We start from the raw sequence: 17,204 nt of genomic DNA on the forward strand, positions 1-17,204 counted from the left end.
GCCGCCAGTATGCATGCGCACACGCTACAAATTGTTCATTCCTGTTTAGATGTCGAAACATGCTGGTCGCCGCATCCCATATATATCCACGTTTCGAAAGGTTACGCGCGACTATCGCTAGGTGCCTATGTGCGCGGTCTTCATATACTACATCGGTGCGACGTTACTAGAAGGTTTGATTTATGGCTGTGCGGCAAACGAGGCAAATTTAGATGGGCGAGCCGGCTAAGATTGCTCAGTTACTATTATGATTTTCGTACATACGCAATGGCATACGAAGGGTTAATATTGTCTGCTTACTAGTCATCGTGACGAATTGTTTTTTTATACGCCCTGAAAATAGGCAAATAACATCATAGCAGTTGTTTGAAGTTCTCTGTAGATGAACCTGTAATGAGAAGTCACTTTATATAACTTAATCAGTGGCAGTGGCGGCCGGTGGTTTCCAAAATTGCTTTCATTGGGGGTGCACTCAAAATTTTCTTACCTTATTTAAAAAGCATATCAATTCAGCGTTGTTTCTGTTTAGCGAACACCTCAATCACTTCTCATTAAAGTCTTGAACTGTTTGTAAAAGTTTTTTCTCAATGCTTAACACAGGTAGACATGTTAAGTCAGTCTTGATTCATGGTAAGTATTTCTGAAAGACGATTTAATTCTTTTAATGGTTGAAAAACACTTTTCAATTTCCACAGATGTCATCGGACCATCCTTTTTTTATTCTGACTCTTATTATTATTATTGATAAAGTCTACGTTTACCGACATCATTTTAAAACACATACACTTCACTGATTGAACTATAATTATAAGTATTAAGTATTATAAATCTTTTATTCAAAATTTATCATTTTAAAACACATACACTTCCCTGATTAAACAATATGTATATATATATTGTTATGAATTTATTTTTATGAACAAAACTGTCGAAATAACGTGACAAAACACCTAAAAAAGCCGACTAAAACGACGACCGCAGAAATCATACTGAATTGTATGTAAGAAATAATATTTGAAGAAAATATTAAAAAAACAAAACTATCGATTGTTTTGAATAGGTAGGTACGTATTTTTCGACTCTCGACAAATCGTCAGTTTCTTCGTCTACAAAAAGCAATAAAACTCCAGCAAAATGCCTGCATTGTTAAAAATATGACATCATGTTATACATATTCACTCACTATGAGAAAGAACATGGTAACTGAGATTTTAATTTTTTATAAATTATATTCAAATATTTACAAATATAGAAGGAATAAAGGATCGCTCCAAAATATTTATGTTGATAATCAATTTTTATTCAATATCAGCCTATTTTCAATGAATTTATATGAGATTTAAATAAAAAAAAAATATTTTTTTATCAATCCTGCTAAATCTCAGTTACTACATTTTTCCGCGTAACTTTTGAGCTGCGTCCCTAATGGTCATAAAATTTTATGTATTCATGAGTTATTTATCGTTTTCACGTGTCGGCTTGAACTGTTATTACCCAATGTAATATGAACGGCAAACTAAGATCCATATTTGTGCGTTCCGACGAGCGCACAAATTTGGTGACTGTTTACTGAGTATTTATGCTTTTGGTATAAATTTACATGGATTAAATTGCGATAAACGAGTGATGAATTATGAATAGCATTGTTGCACATTGAGTGATGTTTAGGAAAAAGCAGTGCAGCGCACATGCATGGTGTTAGAAGAGCCGCCGCTGATCAGTGGATCAGTTTTTTGTTTCAATTTCTTACATTTAAGCTCCATCTCTGTAGGTGAATTATAGTAGCTTATTTTCAATAATATATTATTTGATATTTCGAAATATGTTGATGAATAAGATATTAAAAATTATGACTATGTAGTCGTTATATAATATGAAAATGAAGCTGAAAAAAAATGCTTTTGAAGCTCGAACAAGGGTATGTATCGACGGCCCCAGGAAAAACCGGTGTAAGTCTAAAATCATAAATGTTCAGGAGAGCGAAAAAACTAAAATATTTACGCTATTAAATTCATTATATAAAATGAGTAAGTTTTTTCTTATCTTATTTAAGTAAATCAGATAGACTATTTTATGGTCTATATTCCTATCAAAATTGAATGGTGATTAATTAATTAACAGCTGAGATAATGTCTAAAAATCGTTTTTATTTGGAATAATATTACGCACTTTATATTTCGACTCGATTCAACATGCTTTTGCGCGGACGAAATAGATTACTGACTCCTCATAACAAATTCATATTCTGAGATAGAAACCTTGTTTTACGTCGCATTTTTCTTACTCTATACGATTTTATTAATTACAACTATAGTTATAACGCTCTTTTACGGAAAAATTGACATTGCGCAATATTTAACTCGAAATAGTACAGCGTGTCTATAAAATCTTAACAAGGGATATAGGGACATATTGATATATATTTTTTTATACGGAGTTTTCATATTTTAAATGTATTTAAGTATGACTTTTTATTTTTTTTTGCAAATTATTATTGATATTTTTATAAATAATCAGAATATGTACATTACGAAATAATAAACATTCAGGAAAAATGTTTATAATGGAATAATAAAGAAGTTGTGAGGAAATTAGTACAAAACACTATTTACTACACCATCAATAAAATATCTATTTTTTATACCTACTTCGTAACAAAATTTTCATTAAAAATATAGAATAGATAGAAAAAAAACAATATAATGTATAAACAATATAATGGTCATGTTTATCGCTAGAACAATTTTAATTTAATTAATATTCAATACAATTATCGAAACCAGAGAGATAATATATTTCATTAAATAAATCATTGTAAGTTCATTAATAGTTTACATAAAGGATATACTGAGTGAATTAAATTAGTAATTATCACTTTAGAACACACATAATTATTATTGTTCAATACAAAAATACAAAGATATTAAATAACTAGTGGAATATAATATTATACATAACAATTTGACCTACCAAAGCATCGAAATGTTGGAAAAAATATATTTAAGTAGGTTTATTAGTTTCAAAAATTTTACTACTAATAAATCTAAGGAAAGTGTTATTTATAACCTAATAATTATTATTTAAAGACAGCTGAATTCACTTTCGTTATCAAATGAGATCGCATTATTAAACTGTTCATTAGCAGAAGTTAAATTCATATAAATTTTATACTAGGCTTGTATTACATACACATTCTATAATCACGATTAGGTAATTACCTGTCTAAAATAACATTGATACAACATTATGTAGTTCTTATGTAACAAGAGTGATAACCTTTTCAGTACCTACCTTCTATTCTCCTTTTTCATTTCAATTTTTGCAACATAATATCTTTCTGTAATTGATCTTGTAAAATTGTAATTATAAGCTTATAAATACTGATCCAGTGATCATATTAGCTATCGTTGTGTTTTTCTAATGTTTATTGTTGATATGAGTTTAATTACCGATTAGTAAACATACATGGATTATATTTAATTATCAACATAAATCATGACACATCAGTATAAGTACGTCTTAACTGAACTCAGTTATGTTAATTAATACGAGGTGTCATGATTGCATTAATATAATTGGAAAGTTAAAATAAGTATGTACCTCCCCAACATTGTAATATTTAGTTTAAAATTTAAATAATCGTGGCACGAATCTGCATTTTTCTAAACGGTTGGCTTTCAAGTAGTATTTTCTTTAAATGATACATTATGTTATCTAATCCAATCGATTACGTAGAGTTTTTTTATTTATCAACAAAACATCGTTTAATATCCGTTGTCATTCGTATCACTTTATTTAACTTATTTTGATCGATCTACAAATTGTATAACTCCGACCGATTTAACTAAGATAAAATAATAATTACTATTTTTGCTAGTTTTCATATTTTAAAACAATCATATTCAATAAATTAATACGAGGTATGTATATGAGAGTAGGTACTAGATTTAAAAACCAATTGATATTTTGTTCGATAGTATAGGTACCTACCGGGTACCAAATTTTATTCTCATCTTATATACATTACTTACTTAGATTCTAGACAACAATAAATGCTTCATAAACTGACTATTATCATACACGGTTGTCGGTAAAATTCTATTGAAAATAATAGATAAAATAAGTTTTCAAAAAACCCGGCCAAATCTCTATTTTAGGTGACCGATGCAATAATAATTTATAATCCACAGAGCTCGTTTTCCAGAAATATTCAATGTACAAAGTAATAATAATATTTATACCCTTTTATATTATTGCAAAAATACTATTAACACGTAGGACGTATTTTTTTATTTTTAGCCGAACTCATATTATTATTACAATGAGCTTAAGTCGGTCCCAATCAATTAGTAAGCCTTTCGGAAATTCTCGCCATTTCAAAGTGTAGGTAATAAAAATGATTTTTTTCACTTTCTTAAGTCATAAATATTATTCCGTAATTAGTAAGAATTTAACTAAAAGAATAATAAAATAAACTCTCTTGTATTTGCTAGCTAGGTAAGTCCTTCCTTTTAAATAATAAAATATTTTGTAATTTATACATGAAAATACTGCCTAGTTGTTATTATCGATGTACAAGACTAATTTAATCAAAATGTGTCATGCTGTACCGAAAATAAAATAATGTTTTGAAGTTAAAACATAATATTATAGGTATAAGCATCGGCCTATAACATCGTGGGTTCCGAGTTCAAATCATGGGTCTGAAAAATAGATACAAATTGTTTTTCAATTTGTGCTCGGAGTCAGAGTACGTACCTAATAGGTTGAGCAAGTGGCTGACATCCATTTCTCGTAAAAACAAAACCTGTTCTCCAATCTGTGGGGGGCCTCATTAGGATCGGACATGGTCAGATATTTTAAGTGGGTACATTTTTAATTGAAAAACAATTTGTTTTCTAGTGATAGGTAATAATATTTAATTAAAATATGTCGTTTTCTGATGGGTATTTATTTAAATTAAGTTTATTTATAATTACATACTTTTTTTACTCATCTAAATAATTGAAACAGTGAATTATTATAATGATATATCCATATCGTTTTCTATTGGATATTTGTTTAATATCAAATAATATAAAAATTTTAAACTTAAACATTACATCCAACATTGTTTTTTGGGTATCTAAGTAGAAGAGTAATTAACCGAAAATAGTCGAAGAAAGCTTGTGGAGGTCTTAATTTTGCAGTGGATTGAAATTGGCTGATGAATCAAAATTAATATTTAAACATTATTACTGTGTCCTAGTATAGTATAAGTACCTACCTATCTTAGTACAAATAATTATTTTCTATTTTGTTTGTTTTATTCATTCATTTATTTATTCATTCATTTATTTTTTAACATATTGTGGACATTACAAATTATAAGTTTAAGACGTTCACAACATGACATTTAGAAACAAAGATATATAAATATAACAGTATTACATAAAAAAAGAGATATATCAGTAGATGAATTAGATAGGTACAAGGAAGTACACCGGATGAGCTAAGCAGACCCTATTTTAAGATTTTATAAAACAACATCCACCTAAACTCATTCTCACGTAGGTGGAATATATCAACACCCGAAGCAATTTCGTTGAACATAGTTATCACTCTCCCAATTGGCATTACCAGTGGCAGGTTGGTTCTGCACCTTGGGAGAATAAACAACTGGTGGTCTCTATTTCTAAGATAGTTATCAGGGACACACAGGTCAACACTGCCCAGAATGGCAGAGTTCTCATTTATACCTTGTATAAGTCGAAAAAAATACGTAGCTAAATAAAGATTTCTTCTAAATTGCAGACTGCAGTATGTAAGCATGCCTAAGAGAAAGTCAGTTGGATAAAGCCACGGATAGTATCCATACAACCTCAAGTAAAGGAGTCTCAAGAATTTCTTCTGTACCCTCTCCACCATAAGGCCATACTTCAACTGGTGCGGTGCCCAAACAATAGACCCACTCTCAAGTCTGCTTCGAACTAAAGAATTAAATAAAAGTTTTAATACCGTAACATCTGAAAAGACCCGGGAAGTACGCATGACGAAGCCCAACATTTTAAGCGCTTTGTTACAAATGGTAACTATATGGCTAATAAATGTCAGTTTACTCTCAAACGTAATGCCAAGATCCCTTACAGATGATATTCGTGACAGAACTCTGCCATGCATCGAGTATTGGAAAAACAACACTTTTGAGGCTCTGGTAAACGATAAAAGATTGCATTTATCAATATTGAATTCTAGTTTGTTACGCCTGCCCCAATTTAATACATTATCTATATCAAGTTGGAGCTGACGACAATCGTCCAAGGTGACAACTTCCAAAAAGAGTTTCAAGTCATCAGCGAACAACAAAAACATAGCATTTTTTATTACCAATGCTATGTCATTTATAAAAATCGTGAACAGCAACGGCCCTAAGTTTGAGCCCTGGGGGACACCAGAAAATGTGTAAAAGGTCTGTGACTGATAAAGGCCGTACGATACGTATTGTTGACGGTTCCTAAAATAACTCCCGAATAGTTTCAAAAATCGATCCGACAATCCAATAAGTTGGAGTTTTTCCATCAGGATGTCATGATCGACCTTGTCAAATGCTTTCGAGAAGTCATTGTAAGAACAGTCAACCTGGTGGCCTCTATCCAGAGCCGATGACACATAATCGGTAAATACCATCAGGTTAGTTTCCGTTGATCGGCCTGCTCTAAATCCATGCTGTTCATTTATTATGAATGACTCAATTTTTGGATAAATCATGTTGTGCATAATCATCTCAAGAACTTTTGCTGGTGCAGAGAGAACAGCTACCGGCCTGTAATTCTCCACTGATGACTCTGTACCACTCTTATGGATTGGAGTAACCTTCGACATCTTCCACGTTTCCGGGAAGATACCTGTCTCCATTGCGAGATTAAATATATATGAAAGCGGGCCTTTAACGAAGTCAATACAACCCTTTAAAAAAAATGTAGGAACATAATCAGGTCCCAAAGAGCGAGTATTCTTCAGTTTTTTAATAAACTGAAGTACATAGCCCTCATTAATTGAAAAAATATCGACGGATTGGGCACCACATGACGGTTTTCCTGACGTTGAGGCAACATCCAGATTTGGAATACTACTTGCGTAGACAGACTTGAAATGACCAGCAAATGCTTCTGCCACTCCATGTCCGGTCACCTCTTCGCCTTTCCAACTCATCCTATCAGTAAACCCACCATCTCTTCTTAACGATTTTACGTAATTCCAAAACAATTTAGGATTTTCGCGAATGGAATCTCCTACCGTTTCCATATATGTTCGATAGGCCCGTCGAACAGCTTGTCTCACTTTCGAACGATAGATGCTAAACATGATATAGTCAGTCTGATCATGCCCAGCCTTCCATACTGTATGATATTTATGCTTGACCTTAATGTCCCCAATAATCTCCCGAGAAAACCACCTCGGGTATCGCCTTCCACCACGACATGGCGACTTCCTCGAAAAACATTGATCAAAAATATTATACACAATATTGTAAAAACATTGTACCGCCTCATTCACATCACAAATTTCGAGCAACTCACTCCAGTCCACTTCACTCATCAATGAGTAAAGTAGCTTGAAGTTTCCGCCTTCAAACCTCCACCCGCCGAATTGGTTGGTTTTGTAAGAGGGAATTGGAGTCTGAAGCGGACGAGTCGACCGAAACCTGAGCAGAAAAACTAAAGTTGGATGATACACATCTTCGCGTACAAGAGGAGATATGCATCGTGAAAGCGATAAGTCGATATTGCTAAATACCCTATCCAAAAGTCCATTGCTAGAGTTAGAGACATCATTGTGCTGAGAAAATCCAAAAACAGAAGATAGAAATTCAAGGTCATCGCTGACTCTTTTACCACTACGTGCTGAGTTTAGATTAAAATCTCCCATTACAATAATCTTTCTATCTCCAATTAAGTTGATATTAGATAGCATACTCTCAATAAAACACTTATACACCTCCAAGTCACTTGCTGGTGGAAAATAAATGACGCAAACGTAAATAGTGTCTCCGTCGTAGGTCAGTTTCACCCAAAGGTCCTCATTTTGAGTCTCCAAAGCACGGAAACGTTCGGCCTGTAACCCTTCCATACTTCTAACCCCCAAAAGACAACCCCCACCCTGCCTGTGGCCTGCGCCGGAGTCTCGATCCCTCCTAAAGACTGAGTACTCACTTCCAAAATATTCACGACTAAAAACACTATCATTGAGCCATGTTTCAGTTAACCCTATGATGTCATAGTCATCAGCCAAAACATTGCTCAAAAAATCGACAGATTTTGTTTTCAAGCCCCGAACATTCTGGTAGTAGAATAATAATTGCTTAGGGCAATTCTTATTTTTATTGTTATTATTAAGTCAGCTACTCGGTAGCCGTGGTGTTTCCATCCTGGCAACCCATTCTTTAATAAATGAATGGCGGGGCCAATTTTCCGCCTTCAAAACCAACGTACTTAGCTTAGTAGGGATCCCTACCTTAAATGAAGCGTAATCACCTTTTGACTTCAGTTTAACTACTGTGAAATCAGCAGTACAATTAGTAATTTTTTTAATATAGTCGTTCAAGTTCGCAACTGTGGTGTCGCGATGAAAGGGGTAGAAGTGGTAATTTTTAACCACCTCCGCCCCCCTCACCGCCCCACCAAAGCTACCACGAATCGCAATGGCTGCCCTCTTCCTCTTCACTACCGTTGACCATTCTTCACCGGTAGTGGAGTTTCCAAGAGACACATCATTTGCTGATACCGGTGTCCCATCAGATTTCTGAGACGTCGAGGCCTTGGGAGTGACATCTCGCTTTCCCGCTGAAGTCTCCTTTGCACGAGTTGTGTCCTTCAAATCTCCGGCAATTTTTTGTGATCTTGTTATTATAGTTGTTGCACGGGTCATTGAGTGTTTTTGAGCTGTCAGTGGTTTGGGCTCATTAACAGCTGCATTAACGTCGATTACGCCGATTAGCGTCGGTGCAATTAGTGGCTTCGGTTTTAACTGCGGAGTGGCAGGCGGTAGCGGGGGAAGACGTACGCACTGACACATACACGAATAATTATTAATTTTTTCTTCCAGCTGTTCCACTTTTTTCATTAATAATTCCACCAAAAGCAATGTTCTCTCAGGAACCGACACATCCTCACACTGAACATATTTGTCATTAGTTGGCATTGTTGACTGACTGTTAATACCAACAAATGATAATACGTATTCTTTAAAAATGCTGAGAGCGCAAAAAAGACGTTGTTACAACGAAGCGGTCGGTACAATGAATTTATATTCAATAATATAATATTTTGATAATAAAACACTAATACTAGTGACTAGTGAGTAGCTTTTTAACTAAAAATGCATTTACCTATTGCAAATTCCAATATTTTCCGAAGATAAACCAATTATTTTTCGAAACTAATGTGATACGTCAATATAAACCATGCCGTATATTAGGATCTCCGTTAAAGACTGTTATAGCAAGTATAACAATCTTCTTATTCGTAAAATAAAACGCAGTACACTTTTTTATTGATATATGACTAATACTACTCGGATATTTATGTGAACACAAATTTGGTCGATGCGATATGTAGATATAGAGCACCATTATCGAAAACCTAACTTTGTCAATTTTTATGCTAGAGACCTGAAATTTTTACAGGACATGCACAAAAATATGATATTATAAAAAGCTAATAAAACTTAAAACGCTATTTTCAGACTTATAATGGTTTTTATAGGGCACGTCGGTATGTATATCAAGTATAATAAGAAATTTCTTCTCAAATTATTGTGTTCTAAATATAAATATGTTTACAGGGTATCCATGGAATTAAGCAAAACCGAATGGTTTATGACGGTCTCACCTTACGCCGGAACCGTTTATTGCCGCAATAAAACTTGTCGAGTGTTCACCCACTTGTCTGCGACTTTGTATATTCGGGTGCCGCGGTGTTCTATAATGCTCCATTCAAATAACGGTGTTTGTACATGCACGTCTAGGTAAAACAAGTACTCCTTATATTAAAACAGAAACATATTTTTTCTCTATGGTCAGTTTTTGATGTCTATGTGCACTTAACTGTCAAATAAACGATATTTTTTCATATTTTGCCGCTAGGTAGCCCTAGTAGTCCACATATTTTCAACTCGCTATTCAATGACATTAATCTGTCATTGTCGCTATTACATACTTTCATATTATTTCTTTTATTTTTCGATTACTACTATGTACATTATGGCCGGATAATCCGAATGACGAATAAACGTGATTGAATAAATATAATCATTACATTATAAACAAATGAAAGGAAATGGTTATCGTGATAGTATGCCTACCATATAATTATTATGCATAAATCGATTCCAGCATAATCATGTGAATTGAGTTGTTAAAAATATTATATTATATTTATTTGATTTTCATGAATCTGCGTTTGATGTGTGTTTACTAACGAGACTCTTAAATTCGAAAGCGTCGCCGCTTTTACGAAATCTGCGGCATTGTAGATTAGCTTCATCTACGAAAGCAAAGTTTAGTAAGTACCTATAAATAAAGCATTCATGATTGAATAAAATGAAGCACTAATTATAGGATCAATTGTAAAATAGATAATACCATTAGACAATAATCAAAATAATTCACTGAATCATAATGAAATACGGAAGAAAACAAGTACCTAGGTATGACAATTATCAACAAACGCGGGCTGTCAGTTGATCTGTCAAACATCGACTCTGACAAATTTAGCAATCGGTTCGCTAAACTTATGGTAGAGGGGCATTCGGTGTACGAATTCGGCGAGATGCTTATATACAAAATTTGGATGAACGCAATTATACGGGCGTATTATATATCTGGCGTAAAATCACATTCGAAAATATTGGATGAAAGGGGCCTAGTTGTAGCCCTGTACTATGTCGGCGGTTAACAAAATAAAAACGAATGATACAAGTTCCAGACCATATCAAACAGAATGGTTTGATAAATATGGTGTGATTGAAAAAAAATAAAATGCATGTGTGTGTAATTTGCCATGTAAACAATTTTAATAAAATTCAGGACCGGATTCGTCAGATTAAATAAACATTCTTAAATAAATCTATTGGTATCCAAGTGGGCAGTAACCAAGTTAAGTAAAGCGACTTTAATGATAAACTTGCGTTTATTTATTTTATTCTACACAATTATTTTAAACAATCGGTAAATGAAAGTTTGTACATAAATAATACATTATTCCTATATCGACAAATACTATTATTATTTCTGTATGTTTTTTAGTATTCGGAGGGGTACAAATAGCCCGGGTCGACTAGTTAAGCGAGATAAACACACCACAAATCTTCTCTAATAAAAAAGTCGCCTATTTTCTATTATGTATATATTTTTAAATATGTGACTTAGTGACCCACGAGCTAGTACTAAAAAAATAACAATGAACAAAATTTGACCCACTTCTCAAAAAGGTTCGCCATCCCATGCCTAGGTGCTGTGTGAAAGTAAAAAAAATAGAGCTTGGATTATCTTTGCGAGATTAGTTTAAGCGATAATTTAAGTGCACTGTATTTGGACGAGATCAAGTTTGGTATAGTAAAGCAGACGCAGGAATGGATTCCAGGCACTAACCTTTGATGATATTACTTCTGGATTCCCGGAGCACTCCTATATGCTGGATCATTCGCTCGTACCTGTTTGTTATGTTTATGGTGGGGCTAAGTTAGTTTGTCACTCGCGCGGTGTCTTACTTTGCACTTGAGTTGGCGCTGAATAATGAGGTGCCCAGAAGGAATTAAAATGTTTGGAAGGAGGAGTGGAGTAAACATTGGAAGAAATTGGTTCAAGCAAGGTTAAATAATAATCTGTAGATTTTGTAGAAAAGACGTATATTATGTTACTATGATACCTTGTCTTTTTCATCTTATAAATTAATTATTATATGTATAGACTGCAAGATAATTGCGCATATCGGAAGATTTTTTTCAAATAATTGTAGGTACATAATAATAACAGTGTTCAAAAGGTTATATAAGTATTAAATTATATACTAATTAAGCACTACCATTTATACACTTTGTAAATGAGATATTTATTAGAAAACTGATTATATGAAAATGTAATTTAGTTCACCTTTGATGGTAATTACCTTTCATTGTATGATATAATAGCAATACCATATCAATAGAAGGCATAGAAAACAGAAGATACGGTATTCATTCGAGGCTGAACATACAATTTATAATATATTTTGGTAAAGGTACAATATATAATAATATGGATTTGTTATATACTGCGGTTTCATCAGGAAGTCAACCTATGTCAATAGGTGATTAAGCTTTTGATCAACAATATTATATTAAGACGTATATTAGTTGGTACTGATTGAAATATGTAGTAGAATTTTTATATTACCTATATCAAATGGTGAGAAATCATATTATTAACGTATTAATTTTCTTAGTATTAAAATTACATTAAAAAATAATTATAATTTTTGAAAAATGTAAATTATCATATTAGATTCTAAGTCAAAAATTATGGTCCTCCACAGGGATGGAAAGTCTTGGTCGCTCACAGGATGGAAAAATTCAAAGGTCGTCATGATCAGCCCTGAGGGTACGACCAAAAAGAATAGAAAGGGCTGAGGTTGTATTGAACGATGTTTGACCCGCGGATATATGGATAAAGTGGGTCGCTCGATGCGCTAGCTAGGCCAACGTGGGTGCTTATGTAGTCAAGACATTGAGCTTTCGTAAGAAACCTCTCACAGACGTATACATACGCACGTATTGAATAAACAGAATTTGTTCATCAACAAATACAGTGGTGGCCTATAATATGCGACTGTACGATGTCTGAATGCATTCCAGCCATGACTTGAAAGACTGCCATCATCAGCAACCGTAGAACTTATGTATTTAAAATTTTCACCAGCTTGACAGCCAGACCGGAAACCTGCAGAGAAGCGTCGGTATTAATGTATGAAGTACTGCACATATTTGGTTTTAGCCACATTTAGATGAAGCTATGGTTTGAGTTCTCCATTGGATTTTCAAGTCAAGAATGACTGCATTGTCTGCATACTCAAAACTCAAAATGAATATTTATTAGTACAAGTTCAGTGTACCTACTGTGATAATTATTCGCAGTACATTCGAGTCAGGCTCAGTAATTATTAGAAATTTATATTCTAAGGAGCTATGGTTATTATAAAAGCGCCATCTATCGTTGAACAAAACAACGACTATCTACCCATTCAATGTCGTTCTTAAATCTCCATCCCTTTCAAGCGCGGCATTTGAATATTCCAGTTTTACCTGCAGATAAATTTTCTGTCAAGTGCCTTAACAAATAAATGAACCTGACTCGAAATAAGCCCCGTTTGAACTCGTTCAGTGGATGGGACTTTCATTTCATCCGATGCAGTGAACTATTTTATATGTTTGGTATAAACTTGTCTGTGGACGCGGTGCAAACTGTCAGTACAGGCTGACTTGCGGATGTACGATTGCGCCGGTTTACCTCTGAGAAAATAGTAATAAAGTATTGAGAAAGAAGTCATTTCGCTGTAATATACTACAACTTACTTATTTAGTGGTTGAGTATTACGAGATATCTATATTACTTAGGTATATGAGACTATAAAAATGAAATTGAGAGATAATATAGTGAGTGGGTTGAGTGGGAAAGGAAGAGAGAAAGGTTTACTTTAAAATAAATTAATATTTATAAACAATGAACCTATCTACATAGAGTCCCGATTATCCGACAAACGATTATTCACATTACTTAATAATGATATGACTATTGTTAATATGTAAAGAAATACTATGTAGAGAATATTGATAATAAAGATTTAGATAACATTTATTATCATTTGTTTACATAATAAATAAGGGGTCTAAATAAACGGCAGCTTCTATTTTTGTAAAATGGTGACAATTCATTAAAAATGTATTTTTTTTCTTATAAACTATTTGTGTAGTAATATTACTTATATCATTTTACAATACCTTTTTTTGACCATGTCTTATCGCTATCCTAATAAGATCATTTGGGCCACCACAAAGTGGAGGTTTGTATTATCAGATTTTTGTTTTTACGAGAAATGGATGTTAGCCACTTGTTCAACCTATTACTGGACCATACTCTGGCTCCAAACACAAATTGAAAAACAATATGTATATACTCAAATTATTCAGACCCAGGATTCTAACTTGGGATCCACGATATTATATGCCGACGCATAAGCCGCTCGGCCAACGTGAGCGGTTACAATATACGTTTAATAGAGAAATCAGACAGTAAAGTTGTATTGACTTACTCTTACTAACATTAAAAAACAGAAATTGCCGTCGAAAAGATGAACCGATTAAGACCGAGGGTGATGCGGGACGGGTTGGTTTGAAGGGTCTTTGTTTGTATTGACATTTTTATAGAGCCTTCAAAATATACTATTTTTGATGGAAAGGTGTGATTTTAAGTTTTTCCAGAATAATTTATTTTTTAACCCCAAGGTCTGTTTCATTGATGACATTTTTGCGATTGTGAAACAGGTCTTTGGATGTTTATATAAACAACTAGGAAATTATTGTATATTATTTCATTTATTACCTACGTTTGATAATCTAACGATGTGATTTTATGTTGGTGATTGTGGTTTTGTAAACATTATGAACTTGATCTGAGTCAATCCCAATCTGGGCTTCAGATTTTAGCTTTAGGAGATTTGTTTGTCTTCTAAATATTGTCCAGTAGCTACCCATAATAATTACATTAAAAAGTTCAACACCAATTGGTAAAAGAAGTTCGGTTTCTGTTAATTTACTTTGACATGTCCCGGAAGTTACTTAGTAATTTGTTAATCAAAACTTTCTCACCATGCCATTAAAGAAAATGTTTATAAACATTACATAGTGTGATTATATTATTATTATAGACATTATAATGAATGGGCATTAAGAGCAGGTAATTAATAGTCAACTGAATGAGTCAGACAGACCTTTTTTACCACTTTGAAACCATTTTAATATTGATCTACATACTATAAAAATTATCGACCAGAGAGTATTTGATGGAATTTGAATTTATCTATACATTTTTAATACAATGTTTATAATATAAGCTCACTGTCTTATTAAAAAAAAACAATTGTACTTTAAGTTGTATATTTTCTTGGTATTTTTTGTTTTGTTTTTATTAAAAGCATTGTTTCATGAAATGTCGATTTTTACAATAAATGTTTTTTGAAACGTAAGTAATTCACACAAAAAGAACGCTTTGCATATTATTGTATTATACTATTATACTTTCCAGTAAGTGCCAGTAGATTGCCGCCATATTGGAAATCAGCAGCTGATTTTACATGTTCAACCTATTTTTAAACAGTGCAATTAATTAAAACATATTTTATTATAATTATTACATAAATAATATTTTTTGCATTTTTATTCTTACCATAAAGATCGCTAACCATTGCAGACATAATATAACATATTCTTACTAAAGATGTGTATTTAAAAAAAATATTTTTAATATTTTAGATATTTTTGGCTGTTAATGAGATATACATTATAAAAAAATGGAAATCATCACCCATTTTCCAAGATGGTGGCCATATCACAGCATGTAAGTGTGTTGATATCTGGTATGTTGTTACTGCACCTAGCACCAATACCTACTTATGCAGTCTCTGGAATTATTTACAGATACAACTCAAATATGACTGGGATAGAGGCCAGAAAAATATAACATACAAGGAATGCTTTCATTGATAACAATTTACGCTGTTATCATTGACAGATATTTCTTACATAGGTAGTTTACAATATTATCAAACTGGCTTAGGTAAGAATACGCCTAGCGGTTATCCAAAGTATGAAATATGTATATTGGTTTCTCGCTGTCCTGTATAAGAGCTTGCAATACCACGCTGTTTAACTTTTGGCCCGGCCCGGCCAATACCCGAGGGCATATAACACCACCGGCAAGCGGTAACTGGTAAGTGAGACAAGAAATAGAACGAAAAGAAAAGCAAAGGAAACCACAAGAGTAAAGCCAAGAAACAAAATCGTCATATGGATGCAGAAATATCTTAATTCGCAATTTTAAATTAAACATAATATTATTGAGTTTATTATTCATTCAATCTTATATGTCAGTGGTATTTAAACGTTCAAAAAATCTTAATTCAATGCGCTGATGTACAATCTCAATGATAAATCCATTATTGCACCAATTTATGATTTTAAATGATACCTCTCATATAAAAACAGTACACATCCCAACAAATAACTGACTTCAAGAAAAGTTTCAAAAAAAATATATGGTAAGTTTACATGAATTAAAGAGTTATAGTAGTTGTACTGACCTCCTTTACGGATAGGTAAGTGTGTTGCTTGCGATGGAAAGTTATAAAAAGCCGGCAAATTAAGGAAGGAATGCAAATAATAGTAAATAATACATTATGCTTATTGTTAAATTAGATATTTAAATTTAGAATATTAATAACACAAGTACAATGTAATACCTAATTACATTCTAGAATTGATGTGGTAATATTTATGTTAAGGGGAAGAATTGAGTTTAAATTAATCAACACGTTTCTATTAAAAAAACATTAAAAAGGAAAATAAATATTTTTTAAATGGCTGGATAAACTTAAAAAAAATATGAAAAATGGTATATTTCCATAATATTTACTCAATATTGATGCAAAAAGCAAAAAATGACCACAACATATATATTGGTGAAGAGACAGATCGATTAAAAACATAAAAAAAAGTTTTTTCAAGATTATTGTATGATAACCAATTTTTTTAAGCTAGCGGTTACTCTCAAATTTTAATTAAATATACAGTAATTGCAATAGCACCTTTATTGTAAATTTAAAGCAACTAGGCTAAGAAAACGTTGAAGTCTTGGTGTACCCAATTTGTAAAGTTAAGGAATGAGAAACTTCTTTTAATTGGCTCGTTAATCCATTGTGGATCTTTTCACTTCACAGGTTATTTCCCATTTGCTCAATTTATTAGGTTTATGATCTGTGTCCAAATACAAATTGGTTAAATATAATTATATGTATTTGACAGACGTAGGATTTGAACCTGCGACTCACGACTTCAGATATGAACCATTTGTTTCTCTAACACGATGGGCGTAGTAAAATAAAGAGTATAAATAATGAAAAACATCACAACCGCTC

Source organism: Rhyacophila brunnea, unplaced genomic scaffold (genome assembly GCF_057557595.1).
Source record: "Rhyacophila brunnea isolate RB1 unplaced genomic scaffold, BYU_Rbru_1.0 scaffold_2, whole genome shotgun sequence".
NCBI lineage: Eukaryota > Metazoa > Arthropoda > Insecta > Trichoptera > Rhyacophilidae > Rhyacophila > Rhyacophila brunnea.